The following is a 22759-nucleotide window of genomic DNA, read 5'->3' as shown; positions in this document are numbered from 1 at the left end:
TCCCCTAGTTTGTAGACGCTATAACTTTTGCGCAAACCAATAAATATATATGCTTATTGCGTTTTTATTTTTTTTACCAAAAATATCTAGAATACATATCGGCCTAAACTGAGGAAAAAAAACATTTTTTTTTATATATTTTTGGAGGATATTTATTATAGCAAAAAGTAAAAAATATAGCTTTTTTTTTTTTTTCAAAATTGTCGCTTTTTTTTGTTTTATAGTGCAAAAAATAAAAACTGCAGAGGGGATCAAATTCCACCAAAAGAAAGCTCTATTTGTGGGGGAAAAAATAGGACGTCAATTTTGTTTGGGAGCCACATTGCACGACCGCGCAATTATCTGTCAGTTAAAGCGACGCAGTGCCAAATTGCAAAAAATGGCCTCGGTCGTTGGGCAGCCAAATCCTCCAGAGCTGATATGGTTAAAGAGTAACTCCCACTTTTGTTGAGAAAAAGCACTCCCCTCTGGGTGATCTATGTAAATTGCAAGGATTTTAATAAACTTTGTAACCGATTCCTACCTTTTTAGTTGCTCTGAAGAATAGGCTTTTGTTTCACCCTGTCATTTGCAGACTGATCCGGCTTGGGAGGGATTGATTTATTATAATCACCAGGTGCACTCTTGGCATTCTAATTGGAAAATCTGCAGGATCTGTATCACTTTATGAGTATTTAGCTTTTGGTGAGCATCTCGCCTAGCTGAAATTTCTATTGCAGAGGATGACTAAAATCTGATTTGTATTTTAGTGCAGACGCTGTAGGAAAATCTGTGAATCACACAAGCAGAAAATTACATTTCTGTGGGCGTTCAGTACACTAACCAGGTTGCTATATTGTATTGGATTTTACAGAAAACTACAGCGGCTACAGATTGAAAAGGAAAGTTCTTTTTTAATAACATGAAATTACAATAGAGCTTGTGTAGCAATTGTATATGCTATATTATTTTTTTATTTGCTTGTTTTGTTTCCACGTAAGTCTGTTTGTATATGTACTGCATAAGAGTGCATGTGTGCCTTTTTAATGACTCGGCAGTGCAGTACTAACAGATGGCGTAGTATGATTTCTGTCAATGCTGAGTGAAGGCAAAAATAGTCCTTTCCAGGAGACTGTACAGCATCTGGTATAATCCAAAGGAGAACACCCTGCACTTGCCTCTGTCATTGTCAGTTCTGATGCTTGGACAGATAATTTAAATGTAATCCAGTTTGTAAAACTTCTACAGATATGTTGATTTATGGCCATAGTGGGAGTAATTGAATCATCACTTCATTGCCATTACAGAGGGAGCCTGCCTTGCTTTGTAACACTCGGGTTTGTTTTGATTAAAGAGGATTCAGCCAGGGAATGTAGAGTACTGACAGATGTTTTGCTTGGGTAATATATGGATAGAAATAAGGATATTGTGCTGTTAATACAAGAATAATTGTCAGAGTCTTGTACAGCTGCAAAAAGAAAACTAGCTGTGCTAAAAAATAAATCTTAGTGCATTCTGACCTGTTTTTTCTTTATATATGTGTGCATGTGTGTACGTTACAAAAAAAAGGCCTGAATAAACAAGACTTGATTTGATACATAATGTTTGTTTCTATTGCTGTGCACTTTTCTATCTGGCAGCACAACTTTTAATCTCATACCTATGCAAACCAGTGTTGCCAACCATCAGTAGTTTTACTAGCACCCAGTAAAAAAGGGGCACTTTACTCCTGCCAGTAAATGCCAGTGACGGGTATAGTTTGCCAGTAAATATGGCTGCGGCGTTCGACTCGAAACTGTGCCACGGTCTGGAGCCAACCGTGGCTATCCAAGTGCCTGCTACAGTGTTTGGATGGCACCGGTGGGTAGGGCAGGTCTGGTGGATGCTGTGCCTGAGCGTGAAGTGTGATGCCATGGTACATGGAAGCTGAGCGAAGTGGCCGGAGCCTTGTGTATGGGTCTGTGGGATGGGAGCAAGGCAAGCCGGGAGGGACTGTCGGTGCTGTTTGTATTGGACTTAAGGGGCCACCTGGCGTGGAGAGAGTCACTGTGACTCAGGAGGGGACATGTCTGCTGTCAGTGTCACTGTGAGAGTCACTTTTTTATATAGTGAAACAAAAAAGTGGGTAACTAAAGCGCTAGCCAACAGTGAAAAATAATGAGTGACCAGTGAAAACCAAAATGCTGCTCAAATCTGAATTATATATCAGACAGGAGGCTCATATCTTGTGCATTAATCTTCCTTTATTAATGCTCACAGCAGAATACATTTCTAATAACTTTAATGTAAAAAACTTTTTTAAACAGAATACCCCCTCAGTAGTCCATACAATCCTTAACCACGCCCCTGATAGTGACCCCATAAAAGGGGCTGTCTGTGAATGTTCCCCCTCTTTCTTTCTGCTCACAGATCAGATAAGTACTCATTTATAGTGTATTGCTTGTTTTTTATAGGATTTCTAGAGAATTTTCTCCTAATTTTCCTATATTTGTTACTTACATATATATTTATATGTATATTCTCTCTTATTATATATATTTTCGTCAATATGATATAGATTTTAGCTTTCTCCATCTTTCCTGTGTTCAGGAGTTTTTACTGTGCCTTTACCTTTAACTCTCTGCTTATACATCGCAAACGTTTCTTTCTATACAGCGCGACTACCAGGCAACAGGGTGTCGGGAGCGCTTCTCCTCCCGACATCCTGCACAGCTGACTACCTGGCACGGCGCCATTAGTGTCCTCTTCTCCCTCACGACACTTGCGCGCTCTTAGGGGGCGTCCCCGCCCTCATACGCCGCTCATCCAATCAGCGCGCACCGGACGAAATCTCGCGAGATTTCGTTTCCCGGGCCGCTGCAGTTCTGAGGCTCCCCTCTTCTCTGTAGCCACTCGGAGCCTACGGAGGAGAGGATAAGACAGGAGCCTGCCCGCACAGTGCATTTAGCTAAGTATCTCCCCTGAACTTAGCTACCCCCAGCGCTGGCTATCCTCAGCCATCCTTAAATCCCTGCGCTGACCACATAGTGCCCCTTTACTGTAATACTCAGGAAATAATTAAATATCATATATACATACCTACAAACGGTCTGAGCAACCTAGATAACATCCTTTACTGGCATACTACCTTAAAGTCACAGGATGGCTGATATTAATCCACTGAACCCCAGTGGGGAAATTCAATCCACAGGCACCTCACACACGCTGAGCGCCTCCCAACTCCAAGACATCATACAGATGTCTATTCAGGCCGCCCTAGCCGCCACTACCCCATCCCCCTGGGCATTACAACCCACGGATGTGACACCGACCCCGCTTCAGTGCGGTGAACCGCCTAATAAAAAGGGAAAATCCTTACAAAAAAGGAAACACACCCTTGCGGTCCATGACTCCCCGGCAGGGGAAGTAACTAATATGCTACAGGTAGCACCCACCACGGTCTACCAACCCCAGCATCACTTAGACACAACTCGACCCCTGAACCTCAGGGAGACCCAGAAAAAGGGACCTAATGCCACCAGAAGAGCAAAACCTGACTCTTACGTGGATTCCTCTGAGGAGGACTCTGCCGACCCTTTAGAGGGATCGGAAGGATCCGATTCTGATTCGGATACTGAAGATGCTGGGGCTACGGCTCTTAACACAGCAGCCACTCCTGCCACACAGGACGAAGTCCTTTTGGACGCCCTCGGCGAACCCTTCTTCCACCCAGACGCCATAACACACCCGCGTTCTGGAGAGTGGACTCCTTTACCGCACGTTTCACAATACGTGGAACTATGGGCAAGGAAATCTTTAGACAAGGGTAGCCGCAATAAATTGAGGGCCGAATGTCCCAGACCCTCCATTCCCAAAAAAGTGGTAGCCACCCCGGAAGTTGACCCGGTTTTGACAAAATACCTGTTAAAAACAGGAAAGTTTCAAAAGAAGGGCATTGAACGGTCTTTCCGAGCCATACAGGACCGCGTCCTGGATCTGTTGGGCCCGTTAACCAAAATACTCAACCTCTCAGAACAAGCGGCGGCTTCTGATCAACCAGTTGACTTGCCGCAGCTTAGAGGTTGGGCACAGAGAGCCCTGTGCCTGGCTGGCACCGCAAACACAGCATGCTCAGTAGAAAGGCGCAGGTCAATCCTGATGCGCTTAGACCCCCAGTTATCCCACCTGGCGGAATCCGAGCCCGGCCCAGCAGCCGAAGGCATGCTCTTTGGTGACATGGTCATCAAAGATATTAATAAATTTGTTGGACTGTTCTCCAGTCTGGATAAGGCTCAGAATTCCCTAAGAAAAACGGGCACAAACAAGGTTTTTAACAGGGCCGGCAGAAATAGAGGCCGTTCTGCCGGCCGCTCTTCCTTCTTCAGGCCACAGGGCAGATCCACTGCCCAATACCAGTACCAGGCTCCGTCCTACGCCACTCCTATGGCCCAACCCGCACCGTTCTTCCCTCCTCGAGGCAGACCCTGGCGCGGACGTGGTGGACGAGGCTACCCACGATCCCGACCTCATACCGGTGAGCATACCTTGCACCACACTCGATTACACTCCTGTGGGGGGACGTCTGAGGTATTTTTTCCAACATTGGTCTGCGATTACGGCAGACGCATGGATCCTACACTCCGTCACGGGGTTTATCATAGAACTACTATTCCCTCCGACCCTCAACATTATTCCCCCACCCATTCGGTTTGCCAAACAAAAGGAACGCCTCATAGACAAAGAGATCCTAGATCTGGTCATGAAACAGGCCATTATAGAAGTAGATCCCTCTTCCCCAGGTTTCATAAGCAACCTGTTTCTAGTAAACAAGAAAGGAGGAGGCTTCCGCCCAGTGATAAACCTGAAGGGCTTGAACCAATATGTCGAATACCGGCATTTCAAAATGGAGGGCATCCACTTCCTCCGAGACCTTCTCCACCCCAGCGATTGGCTGGTGAAAGTGGACCTAAAAGATGCATATCTTACGGTTCCCATTCATCCCGACTCACAACATTTACTTCGCTTCCCGTGGAAAGGCAGAATGTGGCAATTCACTTGCCTTCCGTTCGGCCTGTCGTCTGCCCCATGGTGTTTTACCAAACTGATGAAACCAGTGGTGGCAGCTCTGAGGAACAGAGGAGTTCGTCTGATTATCTATCTCGACGACATCCTCATCATGGCTTATTCCAGAGATCAGGCCCTCCTACACATGTCTTGGACAATTTCCCTACTCCAAGATCTGGGATTCGTAATCAATTACGAGAAGTCCAGCCTAACTCCAGCCCAACAAATAGAATTCCTGGGCTTTACGGTAGACACCATCCAGTCGACCCTCAGTCTACCCAAAACGAAACTTGCGCTCATCCGCAAAGAGATTCGGGCAGCACTGAACAGAGGTTCCTTATCCCTCCGCACTCTAGCACGGTTGGTGGGTCTGCTCGCGGCCTCCATCCAGGCCATTTTCCCAGCCCCACTACATTACAGAGCCCTTCAACGGCTCAAAATTATGCACCTGAGACAAGGCCTCAGGTATTCAGACGAAATTCCCTTATGTCAAGAGACTACCGAGGAACTGAGATGGTGGCTTCATCATGCCGTAGAATGGAACGGCAAAACCATCTTCAACCCCTCTCCGGACGTCGTGATAGAATCAGACGCCAGTCGCAGGGGTTGGGGTGCCCGGTGCGGGACGTCCTCCACAGGAGGGACGTGGTCCGCTACGGAAACCTCCCTGCATATCAATGCACTGGAACTTTTGGCAGCTCTGTTCGCTGTCAAGAGTTTTATGCCTCACACGTCCACATGCTGTATTCTATTTCGCATGGACAACGTGGCAGCGGTGCAATATGTCAATCGACTGGGAGGCACCAAATCCAAGACGCTGGCATATATCGCGAGGGACTTCTGGCACTTCTGCCTATCTCACAACATCACCCCTATAGCGGAGTACATCCCGGGGGTATCCAATTCGGTAGCCGACTGGAATTCTCGATATCTCCGAGATTCCAGCGATTGGACATTGGATCGATCAATTTTTCTTCGTTTGCAGCAAATTTGGGGTCCGCTATCTTTCGATCTCTTTGCCTCACGCCTCAACCGTCAGCTACCTCGCTTCTTCAGCTGGAGGCCAGATCCGGAGGCACATGCGGTGGACGCTCTCCGCCAGCCTTGGCCAGAGGGGACACATTACGCGTTTCCCCCCTTTCAAATGATCCCCAGACTTCTCCCACGGATAACCTACCTGGGAGCGACAGTGGTCTTAGTTACCCCATGGTGGCCGACCCAACCATGGTTTCCTCTGCTTCTGGGAATGGCTATAGATTACCCCAGACTGATCCCCTTCTCCCCTCACCTCCTCACCAATCCGACCGGGGATCCTCATCCCATGGTTCTGGAGAACAACCTGCCACTTCTAGCGTGGTTAGTCTCGGGATCCCGATCACAGATAGAGGCCTTTCAGTCTCGGCTCGGAATCTCATCTCCCTGGCCTGGGCCCCCGGGACTAGATCGGCATATCGATCAGCCTGGGGACTCTGGGTTCGTTGGTGTGATCAACGACAGGTTGATCCCATACAGGCCCCTGTTTCACTAGTAGCTAATTATTTGGCAGAGTCTTTCGAATCCGGCAAAGCATACAGTTCTATTAATATCTATCGATCGGCTATTTCAGCCTATCATTGCCCCGTGGATTCTTTACCGGTGGGCAGACATCCCTTAGTATGCCAGCTGTTACGAGGCATAAAATTTCAACGTCCCCCTAGGCCTAGATACCAAGTGACCTGGGATGTTTCAAAGGTACTTGGTATGTTCGCCAGTTGGGGGGACAATTCGGACCTGTCCCTGAGACTTTTATCTATGAAATTGACGGTCCTTCTTTGTTTAATTTCCATCAAGAGGGTTTCAGATGTTAGAGCTCTTGACGTCTCCAGAAGGCAATTTTCGCCACACGGCGTTGAATTTTCCATTGTACGCAGGACCAAGACTGCGATTCACTCGGTCTTCTATCCTTCTTTTCCTACGCATCCCCTCCTCTGTGTCGTTCGGTGTCTTCAGACATACGAGTCTCTCACGGCTAATTTACGCCCTACAGGCTCTTCTCAACTCCTTATATCCTATGTCAAACCCCACCTACCTGTCTCGTCTGCCTCCTTGGCACGATGGGTGAGAACCGCCATGGAAATGGCGGGGATCGACGTCACCCTGTTCGGAGCCCACTCCACCAGGGGCGCCATGGCTACTAAAGTAATCACTTCAGGAGGCTCTCTCTCCGATCTCTTGAGAGCGGCGGACTGGTCTTCCGAGGCCACGTTCCGTCAATTCTATTTCAGACCTCAGGACCATGTCTCTCTAGCGGTCCTTCCTTAGAGTTATGACTTGTGTTTTTTATCATATCTATTTATGTGTATATTTGAGCTTTGAACTTGCACAAGATATGAGCCTCCTGTCTGATATATAATTTGAGATTTTCCTAGCTTGTGACGGAAAATATTGATTATATGAGGACAGGAGGCGAGTATCTTCCCTCCCGACCCTCCCTGTTACGATTGTTTTTCATTTTTTCGCAGGTTACTGAAGGCCGAGCTGGAACTTACGGACGGATAATCCGGTTAGGAGATTGATCGATTTCTGCTTTCCCGTTGGACGGCAGCTCGATGGAAAATCCTCGTTGTGGATTTATTGCTCCTGAATCCCCTGTTGGGTCATGGTTGGTAGTGCACTTCCCGTTGGAAGCCATTCAGAGGTCGACCGGCCGGTCTTCGCCCCAAGGACACGCTCCGATCCTTCTTTCTGGTACCATTTTTTTTTAGGAAGATTATCGCATCAAGAAAGAGGGGGAACATTCACAGACAGCCCCTTTTATGGGGTCACTATCAGGGGCGTGGTTAAGGATTGTATGGACTACTGAGGGGGTATTCTGTTTAAAAAAGTTTTTTACATTAAAGTTATTAGAAATGTATTCTGCTGTGAGCATTAATAAAGGAAGATTAATGCACAAGATACTCGCCTCCTGTCCTCATATAATCAATATTTTCCGTCACAAGCTAGGAAAATCTCAAATTGTGCTAACAACAAATAAAGGGTATGAATAAAAATTGATGAGTGCAAACTGAAAATCTAAAATCTGAAAATCTAAAAGTGAATATCAAGACAGTCCTAAGGACTGATGACAATCTATTAAACACCTTAACGATTTCAAGGCTGTGAACTATAATTGTGAAAAACCCTCAAACTAGTGCAACTGATGTATCAAATATCTGAATATAGTCCAAAACTATATATCAAAATTTGAGTAAATCAATCTGCTGGGTGAGTAGTGAGAAAGACTTCTGCCCTTTAGACATCAATGTAGAGAATCTGGATGAGTCTTCACTAAGCTTGAGCTCACAGAGCGCTTACCTCCATTCACTGGGTAATGTGTGTCAACGAAATCCTCCAGATACTGGGATGGAATCCAATCAATGGGAAATCCGTGTCCACGAAATCCTCCAAGTGCTGGGATAGAGTCCAGGAACGTTCTCTGTGTGCAATGATAGTGCGGGTCCAAGCGCAGTGAAGTCGGCTTACCAGGGCAGCCACAAATGTTACCGGGAGCAAAAATGAAAATAAAAGGCTCTCATAGTGAAGTATGTAAGCACTTAAAAGATTTAATAAAGGTACCTTTATTAAATCTTAAATCATCCCGTTTGCTGTTTCTCCGTTTGTGCAGTGTTTTTTACTAGATTAAAAGCTTTTATTGTTTTTTACATTTATCGGAGTGCGGCTGTCCATACCCTTTGCTTCCATTTATCAGAGTGCATTGCCTGCACCCACTGGATTTTTCTGAGTCCACACTCACCACTGAGGTGCACTCATCTGGAGCGGCGGTCTCTTTCCCCTACTATTTCAGGTGTTACAGGGGGCCAAATGACACCACACAATCACTGTGCTGTTTAACATGCTTTAAAGAAACAGCATATTTCATAAGCTCTTAATGCAAATAAACTAACTGTAAAACAGGGTTGTCTAACATTTTGACCTTCCTGGGCCACATTGGAAGAAGAATTATCTTGGGTCACACATAAAATACAAGGATAGCTAAAAAAAGTCAGGCAGACCACAAGTTAACAATCACTGATATAGATAACGTACCTACCAGAGTAATAAAAGATTCTACATTTTTTTTTTTCAATATATGTAGCCACTTTCCCAACCAACAAAAGCCTAATGGTGACCTCCAGAGTCAGGGAGAGCTGACATTTTTCATTGTAGTGTGGGTTACTAGGCGTTGTGGGTGTAATGCAAGATGGAATGATTGGGCGCTAGTCACTTTTTGAATGCAAGAAAAAGATTTATTGTCTCTTGACAGAACTGGTGGAGAGAGCGTTGGAGCCAGAACACCCTTAGGCAGATGCAATAGTAATTGTCAGACTCCGAGACCAAAAAAAATAAGCAAACCGCTATACAGGTAGAGGGCCTTTAACCACATCAGCCCCGGACCATTTTGCTGGTCAATGACCGGGCCACTTTTTGCGATTCGGCACTGCGTCGCTTTAACTGACATTTGTGCGGTCGTGCGACATGGCTCACAAACAAAATCTGCGTCCTTTTTTTCCCACAAATAGAGCTTTCTTCTGGTGGTATTTGATCACCTCTGTGGTTTTTGCGCTATAAACAAAAATAAAGCGACAATTTTGAAAAAAATTTTTTTTGCTGTAATATCCCCCAAAAATATAAAAATAAAAAATATATATAAAAAAACATTTTTTCCCTCAGTTTAGACCGATACGTATTCTTCTAAATATTTTTCGTAAAATATATATATATATATATATATATATATATATATATATATATATATAAAATATATTAAAAAAATGATAGAAGGAAAAAAAAGGGGGAGGGGGTTTGCCATCTGGGGACTTCTGGGTCCTTAAAAAAAAAGGGGGGGTTGCCATCGGGGCCCCTTACAGGTGTACTGCCTGTACCCCCCTGAAGGTGGCCCTGGGTGCACCTATGCACATTTTTGCACACTGTTTTCATATTTAATTTGTGGTTGGAGTATGTTTGTATGAGACTGCTGCATATTGATTTATCAGGGTTTGCACATGTGCCTTCTTGAGGAGGGGACCTTGCAGGCGCTGCAGGATTTCAATCCATGGTGGCGTATTGTGCTACTAATGGTTTGTTTTGGTGACTGTGGTCCCAACTGTCTTGAGATGGTTCACAAGCTCCACCCATGTAGTTCTGGGCTGATCCCTCACTTTTCTCATGATCATGCTTACCCCATGAGGCAAAATCTTGTATGGAGATCCAGACCGAGGGTGACTGATGGTTATTTTGTATCATTTCAATTTGGAAATTATCGTTCCAACAGTTGTCCCCCCTTCTCACCAAGCCTCTTGCTGATGATGTTGTAGCCAATCCAGCCTTGTGCAGCTCTACAATCTTGTCCTTGATGGCCTTTGACTGCTCTTTGGGCTTGCTCGTGACGTTGAAGTTTGAATTCAAGAAAGAGATTTTGTGGTAAGGTGTCTTTTATACACATAACAGGTGTCATTAGGAGCACCTTATTAAATTGACTGGCTGAGGAAAGACACATAAGCGAAGAGACAAGAATGCTGCGAACCCCAAGATTGAATCGTGTAGAAAAAGAAATTTACCCCACGGGGCTTTGGACAGCAAAGGTATAAAAGTGTAACAAATGTAATATAATAAAGCATGGTTTATTTTATGGTTGTCAATAACATACATTTTAAATGCAATAACAAATTGAAAGAAAACCCTTTACGGATCTGGTGATACAATACATATTCCACAATATTGGACAAATGTATACAACATTGCTTTATGCTGTGTGATGTGCGTTCCCCGACGCGTTTCGACCTCTAAGTGGTCTCTTCAGGGGGATGGTTGATTCTACAAAAATATACATAACATAAATTTGCGATCAAAAAAGTATAAATATAAATCACATAAATTGACCCAAGAATAAGGTTTACCGTTAACGAATGAAGTGGGTTTTGTAATAACCAGAGATGTGCAGAGCCGTTAGAAAATCCGAAGGGAGCGCCACCCACAACCCCATGGGGGAGAGAGGGAAACCAAAACAGACCCCAGGGGGGTTGCAAGGAGCCGCACAGTGGACGCCCTCCGAGGATCAGGGGAGCCGGTGCCTGCAGAGTGCCCCCAATGGGTTAGCCCTGTGTAATTGAAGAGAATTAGAAATATTAAATCATAGCATATTGTGCTAAAGTGTAGGATTATCTGTGGGTAAGGCATGTGTATAAAAAAGAGAGGGACTGGCAGCAGGTTTGTAATTTTATCTGAAAAAAACAAAAAAAAGCAAAAAAAATATTTTTTCCTTTTTTCTTCTTTATTGAATTAGATCTACTCATTGATGACCCGAAGGGGTAATTGGTCAATAAATAATGGTCACGAATTGATGTGTATATTAAGGTACTTAATATAAAAATAGTATAAGAGTGCTCCAATGGCAGACAAAAGTGATTAAGAGACTTTATTAGTCTGGTAAAAGGTGCGTGTACAAGGGTGGGGATGTGTGAGACACATTACAATGTGTATGTTACGTGGACCATCAAAGAATATGTGGATACATATGGTGATAGTAAAAATGTTGGAAATATATGAAAAAAATAAATAAATAAATAAACAAGAAAACAAAAAGAAGGGGGGAGTGAAAGTTGAAAAATCAACATAGGAGTGTAATAATAAAAGGGTGCTGTTACCTGATAGGGGATTAAATGGATAGGAGTAGGTAAAGTGTGGGCTTGTAGAGCTTGTTGTTGAGTATTCAGATCTAGGCTGCAGACAGTGCAGGGAAGACCCAGGCTTCCAATGTTGGAGGAGATGAAAGGAATGAACTGCTGTCCATGCTCAGCTGTCTGGAATCAAGACTTGACTCATAGGCAGACTGTCTTTTATATGCCAGTGGGCGTGGCCATGAATGGGGGCTTAACACTGCTGTCCATGCTCAGCTGCCTGGAATCAAGACTTGACTCATAGGCAGACTATCTTTTTTATGCCAGTGGGCGTGGCCATAGGTGGGGGCTAAACACATGCTGGCTCCAGGCTTCCCCATAGATCACGGAGATGACGTAAGGGCCGCTACACGAGCAGCCCTGGTGCGGCTCCCTCGGCGCTCCGGAAGGTCAGGGGACCCCGACCACTGTCGTCACCCCCGTCGCAAGCTGCATGACGTCGTGGCGAGCCGCGCACGCCGGCGCCTCATGCGTGCGCAGCCCGCCACGGCCATACGGGGATGATCGCAGAACGCCGCCGGCAAGGCAAAGCTCAGTGGGCGGTCGAGAACCCCCGGCCGCACCTGAGCAAAAAAGGGGGGGGTGGGAATGTGGAACACTCCACCGCCCCCCACCACCTTGCCGGGAACCCCCATGGGACCGCGGAAACCCCCCCCCACCCGGGGGCACAGAGGGGCCTCCCCGGATGACCGGCTACAATAAAAACTGGTTGCAAACATGGCAAAATGCACATGATGGTGTAAAACGGTGTCATAAAATGCATGTGAACTATGCATCAAAAATATTTACATGAGCTGTGTGCTAATTCCATATCATGAAAACCCCTGCGTGTGTGATCCCCAGCAGATACCCCTATGGGTGTCTGAGCAGAAATGCAATTCAGAAGTACGTGGTAGATGCTTACTGATGCGTGGGGAGAAGAGAGAAGAAAGGAATCATTCACTCTGGTCGCACAACTAATGGGTGTCTTATCTATGGTGAGAAACACCCATAAGTAATCCTTGAATAAATGTCAAGGTGCAAGTGGGGATGCAGGGGTTTAATGACAGGACGGAAAAAACGCACAGCTCAAGTCAAGTCTCAATGTGTCAAGGGGAACGGGTGTTTATCCACCCAAAAAAAATTTTGTTGGCTGAAGCCTGGAGCCAGCATGTGTTTAGCCCCCCACCTATGGCCACGCCCACTGGCATAAAAAAGATAGTCTGCCTATGAGTCAAGTCTTGATTCCAGGCAGCTGAGCATGGACAGCAGTGTTAAGCCCCCATTCATGGCCACGCCCACTGGCATATAAAAGACAGTCTGCCTATGAGTCAAGTCTTGATTCCAGGCAGCTGAGCATGGACAGCAGTTCATTCCTTTCATCTCCTCCAACATTGGAAGCCTGGGTCTTCCCTGCACTGTCTGCAGCCTAGATCTGAATACTCAACAACAAGCTCTACAAGCCCACACTTTACCTACTCCTATCCATTTAATCCCCTATCAGCCTATCAGGTAACAGCACCCTTTTATTATTACACTCCTATGTTGATTTTTCAACTTTCACTCCCCCCTTCTTTTTGTTTTCTTGTTTATTTATTTATTTTATTTATTTATTTTTTTCATATATTTCCAACATTTTTACTATCACCATATGTATCCACATATTCTTTGATGGTCCACGTAACATACACATTGTAATGTGTCTCACACATCCCCACCCTTGTACACGCACCTTTTACCAGACTAATAAAGTCTCTTAATCACTTTTGTCTGCCATTGGAGCACTCTTATACTATTTTTATATTAAGTACCTTAATATACACATCAATTCGTGACCATTATTTATTGACCAATTACCCCTTCGGGTCATCAATGAGTAGATCTAATTCAATAAAGAAGAAAAAAGGAAAAAATATTTTTTTTGCTTTTTTTTGTTTTTTTCAGATAAAATTACAAACCTGCTGCCAGTCCCTCTCTTTTTTATACACATGCCTTACCCACAGATAATCCTACACTTTAGCACAATATGCTATGATTTAATATTTCTAATTCTCTTCAATTACACAGGGCTAACCCATTGGGGGCACTCTGCAGGCACCGGCTCCCCTGATCCTCGGAGGGCGTCCACTGTGCGGCTCCTTGCAACCCCCCTGGGGTCTGTTTTGGTTTCCCTCTCTCCCCCATGGGGTTGTGGGTGGCGCTCCCTTCGGATTTTCTAACGGCTCTGCACATCTCTGGTTATTACAAAACCCACTTCATTCGTTAACGGTAAACCTTATTCTTGGATCAATTTATGTGATTTATATTTATACTTTTTTGATCGCAAATTTATGTTATGTATATTTTTGTAGAATCAACCATCCCCCTGAAGAGACCACTTAGAGGTCGAAACGCGTCGGGGAACGCACATCACACAGCATAAAGCAATGTTGTATACATTTGTCCAATATTGTGGAATATGTATTGTATCACCAGATCCGTAAAGGGTTTTCTTTCAATTTGTTATTGCATTTAAAATGTATGTTATTGACAACCATAAAATAAACCATGCTTTATTATATTACATTTGTTACACTTTTATACCTTTGCTGTCCAAAGCCCCGTGGGGTAAATTTCTTTTTCTACACTTATTAAATTGACAGGACTAATCTGTGTACCACCGGGCTCGACAAAATCCGGTCGCAATTGCGACAAGAAATTGTGACCTGGCGCCCGCCTGTAATTGAGGCCGCGGCTTTGCAGCCTTCACAGAAGGAAGCTTGGGCCTGCAGAAGGCCGCAAAGCCGCGGCCTCAATTACCTGTGTCTCCGTGTGCCCCCACCTCGCGATCGGGGTGGGCCTGCGGCTTTGCAGGCCTAAGCTTCTTTCTGTGATCTGGCACCATCTTGTGGTGGCCGTTGGCATTACAAGTAAAACAGCAGTTCTAATGTGCCATCTCCTTCCCTCTAATTAGAACCCCCAAACATTATATATATTTTTTATTCTAACACCCTAGAGAATAAAATGGCGGTCGTTGCAATACTTTCTGTCACACCGTATTTGCACAGCGGTCTTATAAGCGCACTTTTTCGGGGGAAAATAAACTTTTTTTTTAATTAAAAAATAAGACAACAGTAAAGTTAGCCCAATTTTTTTTTTCATATTGTGAAAGATAATGTTACGCCGAGTAAATTGATATCCAACATGTCGCGCTTCAAAATTGCGTCCGCTCGTGGAATGGCGACAAACTTTTACCCTTTAAAATCTCCATAGGTGACGTTTAAAAAAATCTACAGGTTGCATGTTTTGAGTTACAGAGGAGGTCTAGGGCTAGAATTATTGCTCTCGCTCTACCAATCGCGGCGATGCCTCACATGTGTGGTTTGAATACTGTTTACATATGCAGGCGCTGCTCACCTATGCGTTCGCTTCTGTGCGCAAGCTTGGCGGGACGGGGCGCATTTTCTGGCTCCTAACTTTTTTAGCTGGCTCCTAGATTCCAAGCAAATTTGTCAAACCCTGGTGTACCACACGAGCACATACTGTAGTCAGTCTGTGAGAGACAGAATTATTGTTGGTTGGTAGGGGATCAAATACTTATTTTACTCACTGAACTTCAACTCGCTTTATATTATTTGTATTGTGTTATTATTGTTTTTTGTTTTTTTTGGGGGAGGGGAGGGTTTTGGTTGATATTCTGTCTCTATCATTTAGGATATACCTATGATTAAAAATTATAGACCTTTTTTGTCTTTGTAAGTGGGCAAACTTGCAACATCTGCAGGGGTTTCAAATAATAATTGTCCCCACTGTATAGCTTTTTCAAGTTTATTCTGTAGGAAAAGAATTAGCATTAAAGATGAACTCCAAGTATGGATATTTTTTTATGTATGGTTACATTGGTCCAGCTTGGTTCAGTGTTCCTGGAAGCTGCAAATCATTGAAGTAGACCGCGCTACTTGTGCAAACTCCTTGCGAATCCTGCAATGAGTGGCTGCCCTGTTGCATTCTGAACACAGAAGATCAGCCGGGACGTCACTGCTCTGCCTCCTCACCGCACCCAATCAGAGAATGAATGCAGAGTGCCTCATCTCCTATGTACAGGATACAGCATGGCAGCTACATGGAGGATTTGACATTCTCTTTATCTAGAGTGCAGAGGGGAAGAGCTGGCATGAGGGTGAAGTTGTGTCAGTCAGCAAAGTGCACATTATCTACCTGTCTCACAATGTTTTTTGTCTTTCTGTGTGTATGAGACGCCCACTTTTGTGTGGATGAGAAGCTCAAATTGGCAACATCTCTAGTACCTTCAACTGCAAGCGATAGACCACTGAACTGTAATTGGCAGGTTACTTAGCCATGAAATGCACAGAATCAGGCAGTATTGGTGAGGATGCGTTGGAGAGAGTGGATGTCATGAAGATATTAGCAAAAGGGTCCCTGGTGTGCAATTAATCTTGTCTCTCCTTATGGCTTCATTTGTTTTATTTTCACAAAAATTACAAATTGTTAGTTTAGGCGTTTTGTTGTTGCTGAATGATACCACGTTCAAGCCACAATTCCCTTTGCACCAGACACAATTAGGCATATGCAGTCCTAAATGATTCTAGTTGTTCATGCTTACTGATGAAAGGGTTCTCCTTGTTTACATATGTATTTTTCTTAAAGAGAACCTGCAGTCATTTTTTCATCTTTCCATCTATATAATCTTCTGCCCTTGTTGTTTTAGCTTTGGATAGTAAAACATTATTTTTTTTCTGCCAGTAAATACCTTGCACAGCCTACTTCCTGTTTCTTGTCTGGTCATTCGCCTAGGCTTATGACATCATGTACAGCTCGCTCTTGTGAGAGTTTGCCAGGAAGGTAGAGGGGATGAGTCCTAAGAGGGCCAATGAGAGCTGGAGGTGTGTGTGTAAATCCAGGAAATTAACATGCAGCAGCTTCAGCTGCCCACAGTTAAAATGGATACAGCCAGACTCAGTGGAGGGAGATTTCTGCAGCATATTTGGCAAGTATATAATCACAGTATATATAAAATAATATGCAAAGTGGTTGGAGGGAAGCTTCAGAATGGCAAAGATGATTTTATTACAAATTCTGTGAGCAAACTGCAGTTCCTCGTTGGGTACAGAATTGTATTATTTTAATGCTGTTCTACGAAACCTGGAGAGGATTAACGAAGATTGCCTGCACATAGAAAAATACACATTTTTTTAAACACACACTTATTTATCATTTTTGTGCAACAAACAAGTGTTGTGCGACAGTTCATATATTTGTTTCATGGTAGTGGCGTGCTGTCCATCCATACATATTAATTTCGTCTTCTCCGTCCTGCAATGCTGCTTTTTGCTGTCCACCTCCTTCAACGTATTTAGGTCAATGTGGCAATAGTATGAATCTTACAACCGTTAATATCTTATAACATTGGGGCAAGTGCTCAATTGCTTTGGCACCGGCTATCACATGACTTCTGATAGACAGAGTAAATAAAGCAAAGCTCATAAGCAAACCATCAACCCCATGGGCTTGCATTCTCACTAAACCATTCTCCATAGATGTGCTGGTAACAGATCAATGGCTTTCACCATCCGCAGAACATATACTAACCACCATGCTTTTACCACCCAGGGGACAGATACTAACCATTCTTTTACCACCCAGAGGACATATACTAACCACTAGGGGTGCAACGGATCAAAAAACTCACGGATCGGATCGATCCTCGGATCAGGAGTCACGGATCGGATCATTTTCGGATCAGCAAAAAAAATAAAAAAATCTTGTTACACCCACCAGAGTTTTATATTTCATAGTTATTTTCAACACAAAATGGAGTTTATATGCTTAAATACAGTGTTTGGAAATCCGACGGACTGTTTACATGTTACATTTTAAAAGCAGCAGCAAACCTGCTGACCTCACATGCTTGCTAATGTGACAGAACACCTCTGATTTCACATTTAACTAAATGTGAAATCAGAGGTGTTCTGTCACATTATTAAGCATGTAAGGTTTGCTGCTGCTTTTAAAACTAAACAGTCTGTTGGTTTTTTAAACACTGTATTTATGCACATAAGCTCAGTTTTGTGTTGAAAATAACTATAAAAAAATATATGATCGGACACACACAGCAGGGCTTCACCTGTCAGTGATTATTGTGGGGTATGATGGTGTCCCCATAGTGTGTGTGTGTGTGTGTGATGACAGGGGACACAGTGTGGAGGGGAGGAATGTGTCATATACTCGCAATGTATTAACTACCGTATGTGTTCTGCTCTCGTCCTCGTCCAGTGCTGGTGATGCCGAATAGCATCCTCCCCCGTCCCCCCGTCCAGGAATACAATAACAAACACTCGGCCTCCCCCTCCTCCTCCCCCCCGGGCTCCGCAGCGCTCCTTCTCCCTTCACACATGGCTCCGGTGACTTGTCCTGAATGTTCCCCTATGGGGGAAGTTCCACAACCGACTGCGCAGTCTCCGGGCATGCGCAGTAACAGGCTACGGAAATAGCCGAACAAAACAGCTGATCGTCAGCTGTGGAACACGGAATCGGCAGCTAGCTGCTGAGACAGGAAACCCGGCTTGTGGAGCGTACCAAAAGTCAGCAGGGGAGGACGTATATTTATTCACTGTATGCTTCACTGTATATTTATTCACTGTATGCTTCACTGTATGCTTCACTGTATATTTATTCACTGTATGCTTCACTGTATATTTATTACATCCTGGATCGCAATCTGGCCGGTGCAGCACGTCGGGTTTGAAACGGATCGTAGAGGGGGGGCTGTGTGCGGCTCTATGGGGCTGACAGAGCAGGAGGAGCTCACTGACTGACAATAGAGCGGCCCATCCAGGGCACCAGTCAGCGAGCACCCGGGCGGGGGAGGCCTCAGGGAGGGAGGAGGAGAAGATGACCATCGTCGAGCTTGTTCCACAACCGACTGCGCAGACTCCGGGCATGCGCAGTAGCAATAGCCGAACGCAACAGCTGATCATCAGCTGTTTAGTGGAACTAATACCATAGCTGGAACAAGCCCGGCAGATCACCGGCCAAAACACTAACACACGCTGCCTGCTTGTAACGCGCCCGATGATTGGTTTGGAGGCAGGGCAACTCTGGGTCGTCGCTTCTGTTCTGCATCCTGATTGGCCGAGTGCTAGCGCCTCCTCCTTTCTTGTCAGTCAGTGTACTGCAGTGAGAGGAGGCTGAGGGAGCTCGCAATGTACGGATCATACGGATCACATGTGTACCGATCCGAATAGGTTGATCCGTGCGGATCACGGATCAATGACGATCCGTTGCACCCCTACTAACCACCATGCTTTTACCACCCAGGGGACAGATACTAACCACCATGCTTTTACCACCCAGAGGACATTTACTAACCACCATGCTTTTACCACCCAGAGGACATATACTAACCACCATGCTTTTACCACCCAGAGGACATATACTAACCACCACGCTTTTACCACCCAGAGGACAGATACTAACCACCATGCTTTTACCACCCAGAGGACAGATACTAACCACCATGCTTTTACCACCCAGAGGACAGATACTAACCACCATGCTTTTACCACCCAGAGGACAGATACTAACCACCATGCTTTTACCACCCAGAGGACATATACTAACCACCATGCTTTTACCACCCAGAGGACAGATACTAACCACCACGCTTTTACCACCCAGAGGACAGATGCTAACCACCACGCTTTTACCACCCAGAGGACATATACTAACCACCATGCTTTTACCACCCAGAGGACATATACTAACCACCATGCTTTTACCACCCAGAGGACAGATACTAACCACCATTCTTTTACCACCCAGAGGACAGATACTAACCACCATGCTTTTACCACCCAGAGGACATATACTAACCACCATGCTTTTACCACCCAGAGGACAGATACTAACCACCACGCTTTTACCACCCAGAGGACAGATACTAAACGCCACACTTTTACCACCCAGAGGACAGATACTAAACACCATGCTTTTACCACCCAGAGGACATATACTGAAAACAATGCTTTTACTACCCAGAGAACATATACAAAACACAATGCTTTTGCTGTTTCTGCTCTGTCTGGCTTTTCCTTGCAGCAGTAGATCACTGCTATAGTGACCTATTGCTGGCTGGCAGGCAGTGGTATATCTCTATTACAAGTGATCTGTTGCTGCACAGCTGATAAGGAGTGTAGATCGGGTCTTCAATGACCAAATTAAGACCCACATGAAGAATAAAAGTGTAACATACTATCTATTAAATATCATTTCCTCCCAAGATTAAGCATCAATTACCGATCATGATTTAAGGTAACCTGGATGACATTTGTGTTTACTGCAAGAGCATCATATGCTCAGACATCTAGCGCAATGTCATTTGGATTTATAGCAATCGCAAACCTGTGGAGAAGTCACCATCCTCCTAATTAGTAACGTCAATAACCTGACCTGGCTTTTGCTTAATGTTATGCTAACATTTTTTTATTTATTTTGCGTGTGCCACAGTGTAGCACTGAAAGGGGATAACACTTGTCTTAAGTTAATCGTATTCATTTACTATGAGCTTGAACATTCTATGCTTTTACATAAAAAAAATCACACTTCCATATCAGTTTAATCGTCAGGTTTTGACGGTTATAATTTGGGCATAATATCTTGGGATGCACAAATTACCTACATATTACATTGGGAAACATGATAAGACATTTTTTTTTTCTAACTTTTTTCGCCATTTTCTTTCTTTTTTTTTAAACCCCACAACATAAAAATTCATTTATGCAAATCTCCTACCACGGTAAAACCCTGCCAATAGGATATACAATACATTATGGTTGGCCGATAAAAGGTATAAAAACGGGGACCTCTCTGAAGCAAAAAGAAGGCTCTGTGACCCCAGGGACTCACATGGTATTGCTTTCAAAGTATTTTCACTATGTTGGTTATGTGTTTCTATTCACACAGCATACTTAGAAACTAAGACTTTTTTAATTTTGTTTTTAAGGAGAAGGCATTTTGGCTGGTTCTAAGAATTTGTGGACAGTCTTGGGGCCAGTTCACACCACATGCAGTCCATTGCAATATTTTTCGCCATCAAAAACGCATGGAAAGTAGTTTATATGGTTTTCAATGGCATAGTTTACAGGAGGGCATGCAGATCCAGAAGTAGAATGCTGTAAAATGCATCAAAAACACACTGAAACACACGCCCTTATATAAGGTTTAGAAAAAATAGGAAGAAATATGCTCTGGACTGCATCAAAAATGCACCAACAATTGTGTCAAAAACGCGCTTGCAGAAAAACATCTGGAACGCTTCCGGACTGCATTTCTATGGTGAGAACTGGCCCTCAAGGTGAATTGTAAAGGTTTGTTTTTTTAAATAACAAACATGCCTATACTTACCTGATCTTTGTAAGGGTTTTGCACAGAGCAGCCCCGATCCTTTTCTGGTGTGCCCCGGTGGCACTCTTGGCTCCTCCTCTTTGAGTGTCACCACAGAGAGCTGCATTCATGAGGACCCGAGACAGCGTCTGGTGCTGCTTGGCTCGTATCGGGTTTAGGTAAGAAAAAAGAGGGCTCTGGGTGGCACCTGCAGCACAGAAGGTTTTTTACCTTAATGCATAGAACGCATTAAGGTGAAAAACCACGAGACTTTACAACTCCTTTTACTGCTTACTGACCAGCCGCCGCAGTTATACTGCGGCAAAATGGCTCGGCTGCGCAAATTGGTACGGCGGTCCCTTTAAAGGCTATCACGGACGCACGCCTGCGTTGCCGGAGCCGTTGCATGTGGCTGCGATGTCTGCCGGCCAATCGTCTGTTTCTAGTAAATAGGAACAGCGATCTTTCTCAACTCCGTCAGTCCATTCCCCCCACAATTAGAAACACCTTCCTAGGGAACACTAAGGCTGCATTCACACCTGAACGTTTTGTCGCCTGAAGCGCGACGCTCAAAGACGCTAGAGGGGAAAAATAACATTATTCTCTATGGAGATGGTTCACATCTCCAACGCAAAACGCAGAACGAACGCCTGAATTTCAAACAAGTCCTGGACCCTTTTTTGACGCGTGAATCGGGCGGCTTGGGCGTTTTCCATTGGTACCAATGACCTGTACAAAACCGCGGTAAAAAAAAACGCTGCGTTTTGTCGCTGCAAATCGCGGTAAAAACCGCCGCAACTTGTCGCGGCAAATCGCGGTAAAAAAATGCTGCAAATCGCCTACGCTTAGGTGTGAATGCAGCCTTATACCTTTGATCACCCCCTAGTGCAGGGGTGGGCAATCTCGGCCCTCCAGCTGTGCTGAAACTGCAAATCCCATCATGCCTCTGCCTCTTGGAGTCATGCCTGTGATTGTCAGGGTCTTGCAATGTCTCATGGGACTTGTAGTTTCAAAACAGCTGGAGGGCCAAGTTTGCACAGGCCTGCCCTAGTGTGTACCCCCTTCCTGCCAGTGTCATTTATACCGTAATCAGTGTCTCCCTTTAGCACTTATCACTGTATAAGCCCAGGTTTACACGGGGCTGCGGGAATGAAGTCATGCAAGTTCAGCTGAACTCGCACCATTTTACTTCCGCTTGTCGGTCCCGATTTCAGCTGTGATTTCAGAGACATCTATGTAGGTTTATGCACAGATGTCAATGTAAATCGCAGCCCGAAATTGCAAAAAGTAGTACAGAAACGACTTTCTGAAAACGGTGCAGCTCCACAGATGCGACATCGCACAGATTACGACTGCCATTGCCGGCAAATAGTACCAATGTGAACCAGGGCTAAATGTCAGTGGTCCCAAAAAAGTAGCCGATCTGTCCCCTGCAGTGTCGCAGTCCTGCTAAAAATTGCTGACCGTGGGCATTACTAGGGAAAAAAAAATCATAATAAAAATGCCATAAATCTATCCCCTATTTTGTAGACACTTTAACTTTTGTGCAAACCAATCAATATACGCTTATTGTTTTTTGGTTGTTTTTTTACCAAAAATAAGTAAAAGAATACATATTGGCTTAAACTGATGAATCATTTTTTTTGGGGATATTTATATTAGCATAACGTAAAAAAAAAAAC

At 44.5% G+C, this 22759-nt stretch overlaps 1 protein-coding gene and 2 long non-coding RNA genes across 4 annotated transcripts in view; 2 read left to right on the top strand and 1 right to left on the bottom strand.

Annotated features, from left to right (window-relative positions):
• UBE3D (ubiquitin protein ligase E3D) overlaps positions 1-22759 on the top strand; it is a 297731-nt gene that overhangs the window by 67270 nt on the left and 207702 nt on the right. The window lies entirely within an intron of this gene.
• On the bottom strand, positions 10519-11833 carry LOC120937073. The gene is made up of 3 exons (XR_005748670.1): positions 11685-11833; positions 10938-11138; positions 10519-10854 (listed from the first exon to the last, which is right to left on the bottom strand). It is a non-coding gene; the product is annotated as an uncharacterized LOC120937073 (long non-coding RNA).
• LOC120937074 lies at positions 13210-14259 on the top strand. The gene is made up of 2 exons (XR_005748671.1): positions 13210-13964; positions 14048-14259. It is a non-coding gene; the product is annotated as an uncharacterized LOC120937074 (long non-coding RNA).

Source organism: Rana temporaria, chromosome 4 (genome assembly GCF_905171775.1).
Source record: "Rana temporaria chromosome 4, aRanTem1.1, whole genome shotgun sequence".
Taxonomy (NCBI): domain Eukaryota; kingdom Metazoa; phylum Chordata; class Amphibia; order Anura; family Ranidae; genus Rana; species Rana temporaria.
This window is presented reverse-complemented; position numbering and strand designations above follow the sequence as displayed.